Source organism: Humulus lupulus, chromosome 8 (assembly GCF_963169125.1).
Source record: "Humulus lupulus chromosome 8, drHumLupu1.1, whole genome shotgun sequence".
Taxonomy (NCBI): domain Eukaryota; kingdom Viridiplantae; phylum Streptophyta; class Magnoliopsida; order Rosales; family Cannabaceae; genus Humulus; species Humulus lupulus.
Window position 1 is genome coordinate 5,696,813 of NC_084800.1, and position 6,437 is coordinate 5,703,249.

Consider the following 6,437-nt stretch of genomic DNA (forward strand, 5'->3'; position numbering starts at 1 on the left):
CCTCAGAGAACCATCTTTCTTTTTCACAAACAGAACTGGCGCTCCCCAAGGTGAGAAACTAAGTCTGATAAAACTCAAATCCAACAGCTCTTGCAACTGTACTTTCAATTCTTTTAACTCAGCTGAGGTCATTCTATAAGGTGCTTTAGACACTGGCTGCGTCCCTGGTGCCAGTTCTATCACAAACGCAATCTCTGTGTGAGGTGGCAACCTTGGTAAGTCTTCTAGAAACACATCCAGGAATTCACAGACTAATCTAGTCTCTTTTGGTCTCACTGGCACGACCTGAGTGGTATCCACCACGCTGGCTAAAAATCAAATGCAACCTCCTTGGAATAGATCCCTAGCTCTCAATGCAGAAACCATAGGTATGCAAGGTCCATGCATAGTATCAACAAACACAAAAAGGATCCTCACCTTCAGGCTCAAAGGTGACCATCTTCCTTCTGTAATCAATGGTTGTCCCATACTTTGTTAACCAGTCCATACCCAAAAGCATATCAAAGTCAGTCATAACCAACTCTATCAAATCCACTGAAAACTCTCTGCCCTCCACTATCACTGGCAAAAATCTGACCCATTTCCTGGATACTATCAACTCTCCACTGGGTAATAAAGTTCCAAACCCCACAACATAAAAATCACAGGTTCTACACAATCTATCAATGATTCTACTAGCAACAAAAGAATGTGTAGCACCAGAATCAATCAAAACATTATAAGAGGTTCTAGCACTAAGAAGCTGGCCTGTAACAACTGTGGGAAAAGCCTCAACTTCTGCTTGTGTCAAGGTGAACACTCGAGCTGGGGCCGAGTTGTCCGATTTCCTGGGTTCTTCTTTTCTAGCCTTAGGGCAATCTTTCTTGAGATGACCTACTACTCCACACAAAAAGCAGGCCCTTGCCCTACATTCTCCCAAATGACGCCTCTTACATCTAGGGCATTCAGGAAATGTCTTCCAAGCTTCACTGCCACCCTGGCGACCCATTGTAATACCTCGTGGTCGCCTATCAGGACCTAGAGCTAGGAAGGTGTCAGGAACCTTCCTCTTCTGATCACTAGAGCCTCCACCCCTACCAGAACCAAAAATGGAGAACCTGTTCTCCTGAACTCTTTTCTGGCTGAACTGTCTCGCCAGATTTTATTCTCTGCACTCTCAGCTGTGAGTGCCTTCTCGACCACCTATGCATAGGTAGTAACCCCTGCCACAGTTGTAATGCGAAAATCTCAGGCTAATCTAGGTTGTAGCCCCTGAAGGAATCTCTCCCTCCTGGTCCCATCAGTGGGTACCAATTCCATGGAAAACTTTTCCAACCTGTCAAACTTCAGGGCGTACTCAGTCACTGATAAACTTCCCTGAAGTAGCCTGAAAAATTCTTCAGCTTTCGTCGCCCTGATGGCAATGTTATAATATTTTTCATTGAATAGAGTCTGAAACTCTTCCCAACTCAAGGCATTAATGTTTCTAGTCTGGGATACAACCTCCCCGAGATTCGGGTATCTTCCTGAAACATATACATAGCACAGACCACTCTTTCATTACCAGTCACCCTCATAAAGTCCAGGATGGTGGTAATCATGCTCATCCATTGTTCTGCCTTGGCAGGATCAGCACTGCCTTCCAAAACTAGAGGTTGTTGCTTCCTGAACCTTTCATGGAGAGACTCCCATTTATTACCAACCTCAGGCAGCTGTTCAACTAATGGCACCGATACAGGTGGTGCTTCAGGTACATTGGCACCTGCAGGGATCTGCTGTTGTCTCAGGAGGCAGAGTTCTTCTCCCTGCCTCAATACTGTAGCCTGCAAATCATTAAATAACTGCTGCCAGTTTGCAGGAGCTGGCTGTGGAATCTGGTTTTGGTCATTTTCCTGACCCTGATTATTATCCTTGCCTTGATCACCCTGGCCAGCTGGTGAATCTATCTATCTTGGATTCATTCTAATCAACTTAACCTTGCGGCAATAGTCAATCGGCCAGTCAGGTAGTAATAACTAAACCTCTTGTCGCTTAACGGTCCAAGAACAAGCAGATAATCATATATATTCCACAATTATACACTCATACAAATGGATACATGATCATAGCATTTAGCATTTAACATGTATCAAATAATAGTTCACAATAAACAATACTATTTACTATGTCATGGCAATATCAGTACTAATAAGCACGTTCTTGTTAGTAATGAAAAATTCAGGGCACAGGTTTAACATGGTGTCTCATGTATACAAGTAAAGCATTTATAATATATTTAAGTAGTTAAGCATATAACCACAAAAATAGTTACCCAACCATGAGTTGAGCTTGTCTTCAGTGACGAGTGTACATGCCCAGCCAGTCTATAGGAACCCTAAACCTTGGCATGCTCTGATACAAGGTTGTAACGCCCTGGTTACCCCAGGACAGTTACTGTGATCGTTGAACTGTGAATTTAACTCGCTAATTGAGTTCTTTGGTTAAAAACATGCTTTTAAGTGTTATTAATAGGTTAAGGTGTAAAACCAATTAAAAGGAAATGATATATTTTATTTAAAATTGTTCATGGGCCCATAAAAGTGTTTACAAGTTATTTACAATCCCAAAATGGTCATTACAGCTTAAAATTTAAAACCCGCCAACCTAAGCAGCAAAAATAGGGCAAACCCCCTAGTTCCTCAGAAAACTACTTGGCTGTGGTGGTCAAGCGGCCACATATGTACACATCGCCACCTAAGCTCTCCGCTCAAAGCTGGGTGAGCTTTTCTTTCCCTTTACCTGCACCACATAGCACCTACGAGCCAAAGCCCAGCAAGAAAACACAAAACAACATGTATATAATATTAAACCTTGATCATAATAATCATTCAGGACTTATAGTCCTAATCTGATAAGTGACAGATGTGAAAGTCACTAACTTGGGATCCACACCCTATCAAATGAGTGATCGAGTCACTAGGTTTAAGAAGATATGTGACCGATGAGCGAGTCACCAATGTAAACCAAGGGAGTGACCATAGAGTCACAACTGTGGGTTTCGTACCCTTTAGCCATGTGACGATAGGGTCACCTGGGTCTTCTGGCCCTAGCTCTGAATAACTAGTCATAGAACTAGACAAGCGCTTTTAGTATTTCATCGAACTTGGGGTCGGTCCGGCATTAATGCTCATGATGAGTCATTCAATGCAGATATCGATTAGATCCAATCTTTCACCGGCTCTGCGTTCATGACGCTTATGCCGCTCCTGACTCTTAGGTCAGTAATACACGACCAGTGCTCAGTACCGTTCATGGACTTGACTAGTAAGTCACAGCTTCACAGACGGATCTGACACCATTGCCGATTCTGACTAGTAAGTCAGTGCCATTCACAAATAAGCAAGACCTGCTAAGCATTTGATATGCAATCCCTGTCCAAATTTAAACACTCAACATGCCTCAATAATAATCACGCATGTCATATATAGGGTGCAGTTTTCTAACCTCTGATTCGAGCGAGAGTTAATATAAGAATGACCCTTGAGAATGATAAACCTTTAAGTTCCTTAGCGGTCACCTAATCATAACCAAATATGGGACACCATCAATAAAATGAATAACAAAGGTTCCTGAACCAAGATCTAGCCTCCGGAACAATAAACCCCACTAATCCAGGTAGTAGGAACAATCTCTAGGCCTAAAATCAAGTTCCCGAGGTCAAAACACTCAAATGGTCTCAAAACCCTGCCAAGCCGCGACCCTAGTACCTTGAGCCGCGGCCCCCAGCCACACCAGGAGCAAGGGTCGCGACGCCCACTACTCAGTGTCGCGGCGCCCAGCACAAGCAAAACTCCTCCTCCTGCTTCTTCGAGCTCGGGCCGCGATGCCCAAGAACAGGGTCGCGGCCCCCACCCGAGAACCTGCCATAACCTCATTTTCTCCCATTCTAAACCTCCCAAAAACATACTTAAACACTTCCAAATCCAAAAATCAAAGTTCCCAAGCTTCCCAATGATCTAAAATCATCAAATCCCAAGGCTCAAATGAACCAAAAACTCAATGATTCACAAAATCCAATTCTAAGCTTAGAAATTCTAAAAGCTCAAAACTTAAAACTTAGATTACCTTCGATTGGGTTGTTTTCCGTTAAATCCTTTGGTCAAGAAGCTTCTAATCTTTCCTAGGATCGCTATGCCTTGATCCTCGCTTGATTCCGACTCCTAGAACTCAAGATTTCTTCGAAATTGCCACAAACGTCACAAAGGATTACAGAGGAGAGAGAAAGGTGTTTTCTAACGTACGGTTCTATCTGAAAAACTACTTCAAGCTAAGTAACTTCAAATAAAACCTAATGCTTGGGGTCCCAAAAACATCCCTGGGGACAAAATAGTCAAAACTCCCAGAATTTCCTCCTGATCTCAATAACTCCCAATTTATCATCAAATAACCATTCTCATTACCCAATATCCCAATAATTGACCCCGTTATGACCAAACCTCTATTTTACAATATAAGACCGTCTCATGCCGAATAGCTCGAATATATCCCCATAATAATGGGATCTCATCCATAAATCACAATATGCACCAAAATACACAAATATGCCCTCAACGGGCCATATTGCCAAAATTCCCTAATAATTAAATGTGGACCCACATGCGTGCATTTAACATCATATTATAATATAATTCACATAAACATGCATATATTCATTTAATGGCATAATTAAAAAATTATGGCCCTCCCGACCTACTAATCTAGCCATTAAACCGCATTAGGGATTTCGGGGCATTACAGGGCAGCTCGATGACTGCGGGCGAGTTCGGGAATCGGGTCAGGTAGTAGAACCTGTCACCTCGCCCCCGTTGATTCGGGCAGGCCTTGAGGCAGAAAAAGTAGAGAATGTCCAACGGAGTGGGGACCTCCCACTTATGCTTTAGGAAAAGGTATTTCAACCCCGCCAACAACTGGTAAGAGTTCGGGGGAAGTTGAAACGGTGCCAACTTCACATAGTTGAGGAAGTCGGCAAAGTATTGATCGAGGGGAAGGAAGGCCCCTGCCTTAAGGTGCTCATCACTCCAGACCGCAAAGTCTTCCTAAAGCGGTTGTAACGCCCCACGTCACTATGGTTACTTCTTGGAATGACGACTGGCCCTACATACCAACACAAATATTTTCAACGTATTTTTTCCTCACTCGCACGCTTCCTGGGAAAACTTCCCAACATGTCACCCATCTTGAGATTACTCCAGGTCAAGCACGCTTAACTTTGGAGTTCTCAAATGATGGGCTACCGAAAAGAAGATGCATCTTGTTGGCATAGGTAGCACCCATCAATCCTTTTAAGCCCTCTTCAACTGTGTCGTCCCATACCTACATAGTCTCATAATCATTACGCTTGACCTTCCCCAGGCGATGTGGGATTGCACATCTTTTTACCCGGTCTTTCCCTCTACGGATCACAGAATTCTGACTGTCACAGCGGTGCACAGCTCCATTCCCCTTCAAATTTAGGTCGGGCAATCAGAACGCCGGTCCCAACCTCAATGTTGTGGGGTAGTATGATCTTGTTGACCCTTCCTTGGGTCGTGATCTTGGAGACGATTCTTTCTGCCTCGAAGAATGTGTCAGGACCTACTACGACCTCCTCCTCCACCTCAGAGCAGAACTGAGGGATAGGAGATTCCGGGGCTACCTCTTTTCCCTTATCAGCTCGTTGGGACGATGAGCCGGCTGCCTTCTTCCAGGATATGCCTTTCTTGGGTGCCATTAGATTGCCTATCGAACAAGAATGAGGGAACGCTTAGTAGGCGATCTAGAATTATTATCAAGGCAAGAAAGCACATAGGAAGGTTAAGGGTTTTTCATGCACGAACTGAGGTAATCTCAGTCCGCGATGTGGTGCCACGCGCTACCATCAGCACGTGCCTAGATTTCCAACAGAACCCTGATGTTCAACGATCCATGTGTCAGAAAATCAGGCCACTACTTTCCTTGGGGGGAGGTTTTAGAGCAAAACCACCCAAGAAGCGTAACCCCTAAGCCACATGGTTTTGAACACTAAAAACCTCTCATCTTCTATATCCTAAATGGGAATGCCCAAATGTTCACCTTAAAATTTCCTAGGTTTACCCAGAAATTGCCGAGTTTTATGAATATCACAGTTCTAGGAATATTTTAAGACCTACTCGGTGAACCTAAGTCGAAGCTTATGTGCCAAAAAATACTTAGTGAACAACCTAACATTGGCTATGGTGAAGTGCAAATGAGCATTATAAAAAGAAAAACAATACAATGCGGAAACCAGTAAACGAACCAAATGACTTACAGTGTGTTCGTCAGGGAAATAGATAGACTTTGCAGGGGAGAGTTCCTAGGGGGATCCTAAGTAACTGGGTCTCCGAGGGATTTTCTGCAATAGACGATTTTTGGGTTCTTCTGAGAAGGAAGAAGGGCTTGGAAGGTAGAAAGATTTCGAA